This window comes from Ursus americanus, chromosome 3, assembly GCF_024610735.1.
Source record: "Ursus americanus isolate L20-20 chromosome 3, mUrsAme1.1.p, whole genome shotgun sequence".
NCBI classification, from domain to species: Eukaryota; Metazoa; Chordata; class Mammalia; order Carnivora; family Ursidae; genus Ursus; species Ursus americanus.
In genome coordinates this window covers 70,357,409-70,371,937 of record NC_142129.1, presented here as the reverse complement: position 1 = coordinate 70,371,937, position 14,529 = coordinate 70,357,409, and the positions used below count along the sequence as shown (strand labels likewise).

General features: G+C 44.5%; 1 protein-coding gene across 2 annotated transcripts in view; it reads left to right on the top strand.

Moving 5' to 3' along the window:
• Window positions 1-14,529, top strand: part of CDK14 (cyclin dependent kinase 14) — a 924,301-nt gene that overhangs the window by 684,569 nt on the left and 225,203 nt on the right. The window contains exon 15 of one of the 2 annotated variants that reach the window (XR_015724025.1): window positions 6,929-7,059. The gene's annotated coding sequence lies outside the window, so the exon portion shown is untranslated. Of the gene's footprint in view, window positions 1-6,928; window positions 7,071-14,529 lie in introns of those variants that run through there. The other variant, XM_045793298.2, reaches the window with a different exon arrangement.

Genomic DNA, 14,529 nt, shown 5'->3' with positions numbered 1-14,529 from the left:
CTGTAATCAACTCAGATCCTTGGGAGAAAACAGGCACAGGTCCCGCAACCTTATTGTGCCTCATATTTGGGGAATTCCGATCCTCATATTACATTCACTTAGCCCAGTGGTTCAGGGCCCTGGCTATCGTTAGAATCATGGGATGTCTTAAAAACACCTCAACCCCAGGGGCGCCTGGGTGGCTCAGTCGTTAAGCGTCTGCCTTCAGCTCAGGGCGTGATCCCAGCGTTCTGGGATCGAGCCCCACATCAGGCTCCTCCGCTGGGAGCTTGCTTCTTCCTCTCCCACTCCCCCTGCTTGTGTTCCCTCTCTCCCTGGCTGTCTCTCTCTCTCTCTCTCTCTCAAATAAAATCTTGAAAAAAAAAAAAAAAAAAAAAAAACCTCAACCCCAGACCAATTGATCCTAAAATATTTAGAGTGGGGCCCTGGCATTGGTCTGTTTGGGGAGCTCAACAGGTGACCCTATTGAACAGACCCACATGAGAGCTGCTAGACTCTTCCCTTCCTCCTGTCTGCTGCTATTCTAGGGGTTGGGTAGGCAAACTTTTTCTATAAGAGCCAGAGATTAAATATATTCAGCTTCCCAGGCCGTAGAGTCTCTGTCACTACTCCTCACTCTGCTGTCGTAGCATGAAAGCAGCCGAGCACAATACACACATGAATGGGTTTGGCTGTGTGCCTGTCACACAGTTCGTGGGCATTGAAGTTTGAATTGCATATAATTTTCACATATCATGAAATATTTTCTTTTGATTTTTAAACACTATTTGTAAATGGAAAACCCATTTTTAGCTCACAGCCTATATAAAAACATACAGTGGATAAGAATTTGCCTGGGGTCTGTAGCTTGCTTACCTTGGCTTAGAATACAGCCCTGGTAATGGGGGAGGCAAGGACCACCCCTGACATTTGCTGGGCCCAGGGTAGAGTCAAAATGGAGGCCCATATAGCTTATATCTAAATATTTAAAAATCTAAATCCAACTCACAAAATGTCAGCTATATTCTATTCTCTTACCCGGACAAATGTGTCTTCGTAATAACCTAGAAGGCCAGGTTGCACTTAGAATTGCAGGACTTCTCAAAGTTCTTCTCCAAAATGTGTTGGTGTGTAGATAGCCCAGTTTAAGTCCTGTCTGCTGCTTTTCATTTCCCACTCTTAGCTCTAGGGGTGTGGGTCGAGAGTGAGGGGCTACGCATGCATGGGTATCAACACCCCAGCCCCCCACATCCATACTCTGTTTTGCCCTTGGCAAACAGCCCCTCCTTGGCCAACCCTTTGGGACCAGGTGCCTATCCTTAGGGAAGGTGCTTTAGGGGGAAGACTCCATATACCGAGAGAATTCCAGAGTCCCAGACATCTGGAATATGTGGAGTAGAAGTGGGGGAGGTAGGTTCCTGTTGAGCATGACACCATGAATTCCTCATTCTGGAGTAGGGGGTGGGAGGGCTATGCCTGCAGAGCCAGACCCTTTAAAATGAGAACCAGAACAGGAGCCCTTCTTGCCTGGGTTCAAGGGGAGTGCTGATGGGTGATAAGAATCTGAGAAGTAGTCCCAGTGGGTTTTCAGGTTCCTTGTGCATTTCATTGACCCACTCTACTCCACAGCCATAGAAGTGGGCCCTATGATGTGAGGCAGAACCACTGTGACAAAAGGGCAAAAAAATTGTTTTAGTCTATCACTTAGAATTAAAGGATCTGGCCTCTTCTCAGTCATGTACTGGGACCAGCTGGGACCAGTTCACAAAAACCGACTGTAAAATATGTAGGAATTTTGTGAGTCAGTTCTTACATCACTGATAACTTGAAATCAGATGGGGTATGTACAAGTCAGGTCATTTTTTTTTTTTTTTTTTTTCTTTTTGAGAGCTGGTTTCCCAGCACACCGGTGCCTCTTGGCCCCTTTCCTTGCAGGCTTGTCTGCCACCTCTCCATGCACACATCTTCTGCCTGCTCTGTGCTGAACGTCCCATTGGTCCCTGGATATTCCAGACCTTCCCATGGCCCTGTTCTGCAGATACTGTTCCCTCAGATGAGAATGCCTTTTCCTGTTTTTCTAGCAGCCAAATCCCTATTAATACTTTTAAGACCCTGTTCAAAAAGTCTCTTGCAAAGCATTCCAGGACTCCCCTCAAAACAATTCCTCCTTCTTCCAAGTCGCCACATCACTTTGAAAATAGTAACAATAACAATACAAGTCTTTTTTAAAAATCTCTTTATCCTCAAGACTGATGAGAATGACCAAGGCCCAGTATTTAACAATGTTTTAAAATAAATCAGTTATTAAAGGATAATACAGATTAAACAAGAGTGGGATAGAATATAGTTTACCTTCCCAAGAAAGCCTTTAGAATCCTGCAGACAACATGAACATACCGCACTTGTACTCTGTGTGACTCTACGCAAAGCCCTGCCCAGCTCTGTGGGAGAAAGCGAAACCAAAGAGGAAAGATTTCTGGTTGTCCTTAGGAGCTCACAGAGGCAAGGGTTCCTATACCTGGCTGACTGCCCAAATCCCCTGGGGTGCTTTCTAAACATTCCTACTGAACCCCAGTCTCCAAGGTGCCAGTCTAGGCGTGTGTACTTTTTAAAATCTCCTCAAGGGTTTCCGTTGGTCAGCCATGACAGTGAACAGCCCTAGAGGGAATAACCTTCTAACCAGTCTGTTCGTCTGTGTCAGATTTCCCCTCCACCCTCTCCCCTTGAAGATTCTACTCAAATTGCAAATCATTCGAGAGGCATTCACTTTGAGGGGAGCCTGTTGGCAAGTCATTTCCTACATCTTCACGAAGCAAAACAAGAAATGGAATTCCCAGTTCTTTCCCGTATTCTGTGAAGTAGTGGCAGCATTCCTGAATCTATGTATCTCTCATATGGATACCAGAGCTCCAACATGTGTTCTGATACGCTCGTCTTACTGCCTCCAGAGGAAAGCCACACCCTGGGGGAGGGCGCTAAATTACCCTTTGGTTTCTGTCCAGTTGTCTGCCAAGAATACCAGAGAATTCACGGTAGGCTGAAGAAAGTAATTTTTTTTTCTGCTGTTGGTCATTAACATCCAGGTGAGGTTGTATGCTTTCAGTTGTTAACAAGATTGAAAACCAAACATAGTACCCTATAAATGTCATTTAAGGATCCCCGTTGCTGTTCATCCCATGTCATTTCATGACCAGATTTATTCATAAGTTTCTTATCAGAATCATGCTATTTTTGTTCATCTCATTTTGTAGGCCAGTAAACAGACCCCAAGAGGACAGGTGCACCTTGACTAAAATGCTGCTGTCTTTGCATGGAGGTCATTGGCTACTGAATGAGGTTCTATCATTAGTGGCTCGGTTGGGTGGAAGGTTCATTTGGAAAGGCTAGAGGAAAGCCTAGTCCCGTACTGAGGAGTAGACAGGCAGCCATTTGTTCGGGATGCAAATGGAACTTGGATGCGTGTGTCTCCCACCTTCCCCGCCATGCGGAGAGAATCTGGGATGGGATGAGAAGGGGCTTCCATGCGCTGTCTTGTCAGGTAGAGGTGTGCTGGAATTGATCTCAGGGTGGTATTAAGGGGAACTCCCAGGGTCAGGTAGACTAGAATGACCAAAAGAGATTAATGAAGCCAGGGCACCAGGTATTTAGGGACTAGCCTTGAAGCTTAGTGTCAGATGAAGTTAATTCATGGAGTCAAATGGAAGTAGAAAACCAGGGAAGAGGAGAGAAAAACTGAGAACAAAGCAATCTGGATAAAGCCTGGAGATGCCAGCCAACACTTATTGGGTCTGCGCAGACTCCAATGATACCTCCTTGCCAAAGAACTCCAAGGATTCCCGTTCACAGAGAATGAAATGTGACTGGTGCCCTCTTTGTTCCCATTATGTGTTTCTGTATAAGGAATCGCCCCCAAATTTAGTGTCTCCAAACAACAGTCATTTCTCATCTCTCACCAGTTTCTGTGGGCAGAAGCTCAGGAGCAGTTTGGCTGAGTGGTTCTGGCTTGTGATTTCGCATGAGGCTGCAGTCAGATGATGGCTTAGCTGGGGTCATCTTTAAAGCTTTATCGCTCGCATATCTGGTGCCTCTCGTTAGGAAAGAGCGAGAACAGAGTGCCACTAACTTCACGTGGTTTCTCTACAAGGTCTCCTAAGCATGAGGCTCAGCTTAGCTGGTCGTTTTATATGGTGGCTCAGGGCTCCAAACCACATGCACCAAGAGAACCGGGTGGAAGCTGTGTTGCTTTTTATGACCTAGTGTTCTTTTTGCTGAAGTGAGTCACTAAGGCCAGCCTATATTTACAGGGAGGAGAATTAGATTCCACCTTTCAATGGAAAAAAAAGTCAAAAAATTGTGGGCATGTTTTAAAACCATAACAATCTGCCCTCCAGCCAGATGTTATTTATATTGATCCCACATGCAAATGCACTCGCCCCCTCAGAAGACCCCCAAATAGCTCATCCAGTTGGCATCCATCTCAGGTTCAAGGTCCAGCTGCCCATCATCCAAATCAGTTTCAGGTATTGCTCCATAGGTGCAGATCCTCAATTATAATCTCTGAATATTGTTCTTGATCTGAAGATCTGTGGACGAAAGTGAAAAGTTCTTGCTCTCCCACCCAACGTTCTTTGGTAAGGTAAGCATAGGATAGCCACTAGAGACATTTCAGTAGTCTGTGACAATCAGGTAGTCAGCCTGTAGCAATTCTGAATTCCAGCCAGGCACTAGTTAACCAAACTCCTTGATTAGAGCTGAGTAGGAATGATTCTTCATGGCACTTGATTCCATCCTCTGGACTCTTGGTTCCTCCCTCTGAATTATCCTTCATGTTCTAGAAAATGTACCCCATCTTTTTTTTTTTAAAAATATGTATATATTTACTTGAGAGAAAGAGAGCAGGAGAAGGGGCAGAGAGAGAGGAAGAGAAGCAGACTCCCCGCTGAGCATGGAGACCAAGGCAGGGCTCCATCCCACAAGCCTGAGATCATGACCTGAGCTGAAATCAAGAGTCAAGACACTTAAACAGCTGAGCCACTCAGTGCCCCCAATGTACCCATCTTTATAGCTGAGCACTTTTCTCAGCCTGCTTCTTTCCCAGGGAATTTTAGGAATCCAAAAGCCTCTTCTCTTTTATACTACCTCTGTCCCTTTTAGCCTGAGCTGGCAATGTTTTCATTAATGCATGTCTAAGATTTTGTTTCCCTGCAGTCTTATTGAGATTCACTCCATTAGACAAAAAAACACATCCACAAATCTCATTGAGATAAGCTTTTCTCTACCTTAGATTCCTTCTAGGGCTACTGTGGGACTGTGCCCTTAAGATTTTTTTTTTTTTAAGATTTTATTTATTTATTTGACAGAGAGAGGCAGCCAGCGAGAGAGGGAACACAAGCAGGGGGAGTGGAAGAGGAAGAAGCAGGCTCATAGCGGAGGAGCCTGACGTGGGGCTCGATCCCAGAACGCCGGGATCACGCCCTGAGCCGAAGGCAGACGCTTAATGACTGAGCCACCCAGGCGCCCCTCCTTAAGATTTTTAGATACATTTCTGTTAATGGAGACATCTAAAAGGCATGCCCTTAAGATCCTTAGAGGGACTCTTGGCTGTTTGAAAGAATCTGTAAGGAACTACCTTAAACTGTGTGAGGTCTTAACAAAGGCAGCTTGAGTCACACCGCTACGTTCATCTTTAGCTGGAAAATACATGTATTAATTTTAGCCTCATCTGCCATCTGGAGAGGATGAAACTGAAAAATAATTTTATTTTTCGAACCCCTAAAGTCTTGGCTCTTTTATTTAACACTGGTTTTTTGGTTTGGTTTGGTTTGGTTTGGTTTGGTTCGATTTGGTTTTTTTACTTCATCTCTCTCCTCTCATATTTTATGGCAGTTAGAAGGATCAGGAAGCACCTTCAACAGTGTGCCTGGAAAGCTTCCTGAGTCATGAGTCCATTAGGTACATTGTCTGTTTTCCATGTCACCACTGGTGTAAATACTGCCAACACTTCAGAACGAGGGGCCCCTCTCCTCCAGCTGCCAATACTCTCCTGACTTTCCTTCAGCTCTTCAACCACACCCTCTCCAAAGCTCCTCTGATCTCTGCCCTCCACCCGGGTCCCAAACCACTGCCACATGTTTGAACTTCTGTTATGGCAATTCCTCACCTCTAGGTAACAAAAAATTTCCACTAATCTATTGTTGTGAAACAAATCACCCTCAAAATTGGTCACCTAAAAACAGCATTCAGATGTTTTCTCTTTCATGGTTTCTGTGGATCCAGCATTCTGGGTCAGCCTGTTTGGGTGGTTCTGGCTCAAGATCTCAGATGTTACTGGGTTTGGGGCCAACTCAAAGGCTGCTTTGCTCACATATCTGGCCCATTGGCTGGGAAGACTTGCATGGCTGGGGCTGGGACTGCTGGGTCTCCGTGGTCCCTCTCTGCAGTTTCTCTAGCATGGGGGTATCCCTGCTCCAAGGGAATATACCCCAAGAGAGAGAGCCAGGTAGATGCTGTGTCACCTTCGATGAACTAGCCTTCAAAGCCTGCTACCTACTCTTAATTAGAAGCAAGTCACTAAGGCCATACCAATATTTAAAGAGAGGGGAATTAGACCCCACCTTTTGATGGGAGGTGTTTCAAGTCATTTGCAGACTTGTTTTAAAACTACTGCATCTCTGGAGTTAAACATAGAGGTGCTGTCCTAGTGTGTGCTTGCTGCTCAGGATGAGTTTGGTAGACTGGGAGAAAATCCAAGACTGTGATTTTCTTGGAATTCTGGAGGGTAGATATCTTTTTTTAACTTATCTGCCGCTGACTGCTATCCCCCATAAGCACTTGGAAAACCCCTGCCTACCCTGTGGCTTTTGAATCTGGAGGTGATAACTGCCTGGAGCTCCACTTGCCTCACCAGAAACCACGTGCTATACAGAGTTTTGTTCTTGTCCCTCTTTAGCTTCCTGCTTCCCAAAGCCAAGCAACTGTTGTTCCGGAGGAAAAAGAACCCTCCTCAAGTAGCCAACAAGCAGCCCTCTCTCCATCTCTAGCCTCTAAGACTCGCTAAGGCTTGGATTTGACTCAGCCTGAGTAAGTAGCTTTTTCATACTAATTTTTTAAAACCCTGTTGTGGCAAAGGATTAAATAAGCAATTGTCTAGCTTTAAATGCCTCATGGGGGACTAAAATAACACCTTTCCCGACAGTCTAGTTTTCAAACCCACTTCATTTAAGGTAACAAAATCTCTTTTCTACAAGGTTTTGACTGTGTGGAATACAAGTGTTATAGCCCTAGCTAAGATGGTATGCAATCAATTTTCCAAGTGGAGAGAAATTCTAGGGTGCAGAAATTTTTCTTTGATAAAATAAAATATACTTAATGAAAGTATATATATGGGTGTGTGGGGGGGGGTGCAAAGGAGTTATGTTCAACCCTCGGAGATGACTGGAGTCTTCTTTTCTATATTTAGACTATGTCTTGAAATTCATGAAAATGAATTGCTTGTTCTTTTCCTTCTTAAACCATTCTCCCTCTGCCCTCTACTCTCCCCAGGCTTTATTTATTTATTTTTAAAAATAACTGAGTCACATGTGAGCCATTCCTAAAGCTTAAGACTTATTTTTAACAACTTGCTCAAACACAAATCCCATTGTTCACATCCTTAGGGACAGTGAGTTACTCCAGAGGAAAAAATGTAGAGATTTTATATACATTTGTTATTCAGTGAATAATTCATATTAAAGTAAATTGTGCAGAAAATGTGAAAGATCTTTGAGTAATCCAAAAATCTTTGGATTACTATACTGGGAACAAGAAAGAAAGAAAGAAAGAAAGAAAGAAAGAAAGAAAGAAAGAAAGAAAGAAAGAAAGAAGAAATGATTGAAATCCACAAACCTTTGGAGGGAGCTGTAAGGGGAGTTTTCATTCAAAGTTTTTTTAATGGTGTCCTTGTTGTTTTGAATGCTAAGTTTCTATCTGTTGTTCCAGGGAGCTCCCTGCATGCCACCTTGTTTGCTTCCTCTTCCCCACTGTTAACAAGTGTCGTTGGGGATCTAGGAAGTTGTTGTTGTTTTTAAGATTTATTTATTTATGAGAGAGAGAGAGAATGGGTGGGAAGGGCAGGGAGAGAGGGAGAGAGAGAGTCTCAAGCATACTCTGTGCAGAGCCCAATTCGGTCCTTGATCCCAGGACGGCAAGATCACAACCTGAGCCGAAATGAAGAGTCGGACCCTCAACTGACTGCACCACTCAGGTGCTCCTCTAGGAAGTTTTGATAGAGACTCAGCTAAGGTGAACATCAAAGATCATTGATTTGGTATAGACCAGATGAGTAGGGGAAAAAAGTCAGCAAGTGGGGCAGGAGAGAAAGAGAAAGAGAGGCAGCAGGCTATGATGACAAAATATATTGAATCAAATCAACTTCCAGCTCTTAGTCTCTTAACTTTAATTACATTTTCCTTCTTGGATATCAACAACATTGCTGCCAAAACCCTACAGCTATGGGGGACATAAACATTTAAATGTACCAGAGACAGATGGCAACATCAATCTTCATTGTCGCTCTCTTAGAGGATTCCCAGCACTGTTGCCATCTGCAGTGAATGGGACATTAGAGGTGACTATTTCCCACAAGGGCGCTTTTTAGATTTACCTTCGGGAAGTAAAGAATGCTTCATTGTTTTAGGGGGAATTTTGTTGGCTAGGATCATGGGAATTACAACAGCAATAGAAAGCTAATGCTGGGATAAAAGTTACCAGTTAGCAACCCTACAACTTCCTTTCTGCTCAGCCTCCAACAATGGAAGATGAGACTGACAGTCGGTCACCTCTATCCAAATAGTTTGCTTGTGACCATACAGAGTGGCCAGGCTAACAGATTGCCTTAATTTTAGCCAGGGAAAGTCCAACAGTCAAGCCCTACTTTTGAACAGAGAATCTCAAAGAATGTATTTGAATCTGTGATCATGCACTTACCCAGAAGAGGGCCTTATGCTAAATTGTCTTAATGTTTTAAAGTTTTTCTGTTTATGACATTCCTTGGTTAAATTTGATTTTTCTTCACTAAATACATTATAACATACTTTCTAAGATATATCTAGAAGTTAGCCTGTTCTATTTAAAAACACTTTTTGTGCTTGGTTTTTAAAATCCAAATCTGTAGGGGCTCCTGGGTGGCACGGTTGGTTAAGCGTCCAACTCGGTTTCAGCTCAGGTCAAGATCTCAGTGTCATGGGATCGAGCCCCGTGTTGGGCTCTGTGCTCAGCACAGAGTCTGCTTGGGACTCCGTCTCCCTCTCCCTTTGCCCCCACAACTCACTCTGTCTCTCAAATAAATAAATGAATCTTTAAAAATAAAATCCAAATCTGTGTATCTTCTATAATTATTAATAGCTTTCATTGCACTGGACATATCAGGGGGTTTTACAGGACTATGTCATAACGCTAAACACGCTCCATGATATTTTCCCTGGTACCTGGGATGTTTACATCTGAGTGCCAGTGGGGAACAAAATTGGTCATGTCTACCACAGGAGATAGAACAGAGGAGACATGAGGCAGTCAATTCAAGAATCATACTGCAAACATTAAGAGCCAAAACTGAGGTTCTTGACGCTATTCAAGGAGACATGTGGAACTGAGAAATAGATCTAGATTTAGAAGAGATGGAGTTCCATAATCTTTGATTAAAACCTCCATGAACATAAATGTTAAAACAAGAAACTTCTAGCAGCCAGGGAGCCCTGACTGAATTTAAACACATCTAAAGAGGGGATTGAAGGAGGGAACCCAGCATCAAGAGGCATCTGGCATGCAGATTCTTTGTGTAGAAAGATAGGTGAGGCTTTCTAGAGCTTTAAGCCAATTAAATTGGAATGGCTGCATCTCACAGAATACTCAGAGTGACTGATAATTCTCAGGGTTTACTCTAAACTTCATTGGCCTTGAGCATCAGTATTTCCACTGCCTCTGTAAGATTCAAGCTCTCAATTTCCACCCAAAACAGCTTCAAGTGGTCTTCCTGCTACCTATTCATCCCCCTTCAAGTCCTCCTCCATGATGTAGCTGAGGAAATTGTTGGAAGCCCTCTTCCCCTGCACGCTGTCCCCTGGTTTCTCCTGCGTTCTGTGTCCAGTCCTCGCCAGACCTCAGCAGTCTTCCTGGTGGCACCCGTTCCCTCTTATCTTGCTCCTCAGCCTGGAATCCTTTGCTCCCGACTAAACCACTGACCTGTTCTTGGTCTCTCTCACATTCAGGCTTTTTCTGTGTATTCTAGGTCATTTTACTAGAGCATATTAATGCCCCCATTTTATTATAATTGTCCTCTCTGTACAACTCCAAGCTCCACTTGCTCTCTGCATGAGCACAGGGTCTGGCGCACAGTGAGCCCAACACAAAGATGTGTTGAGTTAGGGTGTGTGTAAGTGCCCATGCTGCTCCCCTCCTTCCACACGAAATGCTAATTAATCCCTGGCCATTCTGCAAAGCTGCCCAAGGAAGCCATCCCTGACCTGTCCCTGCTCTGCTTCCCCAGCACCCTATCTATAACCTTTCATTTACTTCACTTCATCTACTTATATTACGTTATAAGTATATTACTTATCTACTTATACATTTGCTATTTCTGTGTCCCAAAGGGCCAAATATCAGCAATTTCCTAGGATTCAACCCAATAGAAAAGCCGGAGCACATGGTGGTTCTCTATCAGACAGAATGAGGTTGAACGCTGGCTCTGTCACTTCACTTGCTGTGTGTTCTTGTCAAGCTCCTTAGCTTCTCTGTGCCTCAGTTTCCTCATGTGTAAAATGGAAACAATCATAGCAACTATGTCAGAGTAGTGGCATGAGGATTAAAGGAGGTAATGCGTGTTAACATGCAGAACACAGGGCCGGGTCATATAAGAAACATCAGCAACAGTTAATCAGTAGATAAATGTTTCCCGAAAGCCCACTCTGCGCTGGAGCCAGTGCTAGTTGTTGGAGGTACAAAGATGGGTAAGCTCAAAGCAGGCTTGCCTTTGTGGAGCTCACAGCCATTGGAAGTAGGATAAGGAGTCTAACCAGTCCCACAAATGGGGAGGTACTGAGTGCTCAAGGCACCGTTTCCCAAGTCTGCTGCTAGGGTGGAATCATCCGTTTATAGACCTAGTTTCCCAACTTAACTGCAAGAGGCTTTGACTGTCTTTTTCCCTGGTATATGGCAGATGCCATCACTCAGCAACAAGGGTTCGGTGGATGCTCAGTAAACGTGTTGAGTAAATCCATGAATGGTCAACAATGAGTGAATGAATGAACTGTAGCTCCAGCTCCAAGGACACACGGGAGAGAAGCTCCTCAGGTCAGCGTTCACAGCCAAGGCAGTCAGGAGTTCTCTCTTACAAAATTGAACTTGTCCCGTGTTTTGCTACAGAGGCTTCTAGGCCAAAATCTCTTTTTGGTGGAAATGGCAAAGAAGTGTTGCTCAGCCAGATCCTGGCTTTTTGACTCGTTATTGTTTATTTTTTTAACTATCTTTTCACAAGGTTATAGCACACACACACACACACACACACACAAAGAGCGAGCGAGAGAGAAAAGGCTATTGAACATTACTGTTTATGTAAAGTATAATCAGATAAGCAAACAAAGAGAGAAAGGAGAGGTGGTTTTTTCCTAGTTCACCATTCATTCATTCGTTCATTCATTTCACAGACATTCCATGTGCTGGGCACTTGGTATGGCAAACGTTTGGGAGAGAAACAAGCGCCTCAGCCACACTGTTGAATGGCCCTCTGCTACAGGGTCTTGTTTCTGTCACTTTCTACTTGATTTCATTATGAACATCTGTTTGTTTATTTAAGAAATATTTGCCAAGAGCCGGCTCAGGACCAGGCTTTGTGATGGCCGTAAGGACCGGTAATGAGTAAAAGCCGCCTCGACCTCAGCTTCCATGAAATGTAGAGTCTAATGGTGAGGACGGATGGTACCAAACAGTCACATAAATATGTCCTCCAAGTGCAGTTAACACAGCAGAGGAAAAAGAGGGTACAGTGAAATGGTACAACGGGGGGCTGACCTGGGGAATCAGGAAAAGCTCCCTGGGGGAGGTGACTTTTCAACTGAGATCTAAACGTTGAGACAGGAGCCGGAAAGCTGAAGATGCCAGTGTCAGGAGAGGGGTGGGCTGGGGCCACAGAGAGGAGGAGAGCCGGACAGGGGCCGAGGACATTCGGGTCATATGATGAATTTTTAAGAATGTTAAGGAAAGATGTCATCTGCTCAGATTTGCATTTTTCAGTGTTTTCCATCCATTAGATTGTGGGTTCTTTGAATTATGAGGCTATGTCATACTCATTTGCACATCTCTGACTACATCCAGCAGAGGGCTGTGCATGCAGATGGTGCTTAATTAATGCTACTTGGATATGGGAAAGGAGGCCAGTAACATGACCTTGTACAGGGATGTTAATGATGATCTAGTTCAGTGGATACTTGTATCTCTAAACAATGAGGCGTTCCTAGAACCCCCCCCCCCCCAGTGCTTTTGCCTAGGCCATGCAGATGAGCCATGAAGGGGCATGGCACTGTTTTTCACTTAAGAAATGTTTCCATTTATAGTATTTCTCTATGAGAGAAAGGGGTTCTCAGCTGTCCTTTTGCCTGGATTATCATTAGGAGAATTGCTAGTTGGCCACAGTCTCAGCTATAAGACTCACTGAGCGTCATTTCGATGATGTGGAGGTGAGGAATGTGTTCTCTCTCCCTGGGATCTTCTACCTCAGTCTGATCAGCAGTGCAGGGTTCCATGTCCCCTGACTTCACTCTTTCATATTCTTAAGGCCTTTGCCACCCACAGGCCAGTCAGCAGGATTATGGGTATCTTTTTGGGACTGTGACTTCTGTGGGACTGATTTTTCTTCTATTTGGATAGCAGTGCTCAGCAGCTATGGTAAATCCCCCATATTCTGTGAGAGAAAATTTGAGGTGATTAGCATACATTTGCCACCTCCATCGTTGGATACTTAGGGAAAAGCACTGTGGAATAGGAACAACAGATAGCAACATATTTCAGAGGCCCTTTTCACACAAGGATGATTTTCTCAAAATGGAACCAGATCCCAATGATCTTTGTCCTCTCTTGAGAGGCCTTTCTTCCCAGTATGTGGATAGTATGTGAATATGATGATATAGATGCAGCAGGAAGGTGTGCTCCTGATCACTTTTTAAATCATGTGCTGCTGGCAATGATTTCATTTTTAAAGCCACCAGAAACCACAGGTGATGGCTAAATTACCCACATATCCTTAAACAGCTTCCATATTTGTCTGTTTGGCTGCTTTCATCCCTTCTTCTCCCTTGTGCCATTCTGTGATACCGCCTCAGTCTCAGAGATTCAGAGCGGCCGGCTGCTGAACACATGAATACTAAAGAATTGGTTTCCTTAGTAACAATAACCATGCAGCAGCTCTCAGAACTTCTGCCTTTCTGTCTGTCTGACTTTCTGTTTGTTTTCTGTTGGTCGTATGGAGAAAGACGCCCAAACCAGGCCTGCCCATAAAATATGCACATCAATTTTGTGACCCATAAGCAGAAGGGAGACTCTGAGCAAAGAAGGTGTTGCTGATTTCCGGGATTTCTTTTTCTCAGTGTCTGTTGTGAGACATTGCCCTGCTTCCTGCCCCAGCTCCCTAGTCTAGTCAGGAGGAGCCCACAGGGCCTCCCTCCCCAGAAGGAGCAGAGGGAGATGTGCCTCAGGAAGCTTTGGGCTTCTGTCCTACGACTGGCTTCTGATCTCGTTGTCCAGACTCTTGATGGATTCTGCTATCTTACCTCCTCAGCACATACTGGGGTGCCTGACCCTCTGTGGCTCCATCCCCTGGCTGGTCTGGATTCCTGGCTGTGGCTAGAGAAGCGTGCCTCTGCAGGGCAAAGCACATGCCTGAGCCTTCCTGTGTCAGCTGTCTTCTCAAGGCTGTGTCCACTCAACGTACAAACACAAACAGAGCACTGCTTAGTGCTAGGCACGATGCCGGACACTGGGTCTGGGAATGAGCAGAAAGACACATGCCTCCATGAGGTTCAGAGTCTGAAACAGTAATCCGGGTGCACGGCAATGGTTAGAGTCTATTACAACAGGAGCTCTACCCAGGCTAATGAGGACCACTGAAGAGAAGCCCATGAAATTGGAGGTGGAACAGGAAAAGTTCCCAAAGAGGTGAAGCCTAACCTAAGTCTTAAAATTTAAAAAAAAAAAAAAAATAGTAGGAATAGGTAAATATGTTCACACTTACTACATACTAAGAACTTGACATGTGTTGTACATTCATTATTTAATTCCCACAACTGCTGTGAGGCAGATTCTAGTACCATCCCCACTTTACAAACCAAGGCTCACGAATCAAAATCTCTCACAGTCACTGAGCTTGGAAGCAGCAGAGCCCACAGTCAGACCCAGAGCTGTGTTACAGCTAAGTCCAGAATGTTAAGCACAAGCTGAGGGGAAGAAGGAAGCCCAAGTGGTCCAGTGTGATGGGCATACACGTGGTTACTTTTGCCAGAACATGAGTGTGGAGTGAAGCTTGGA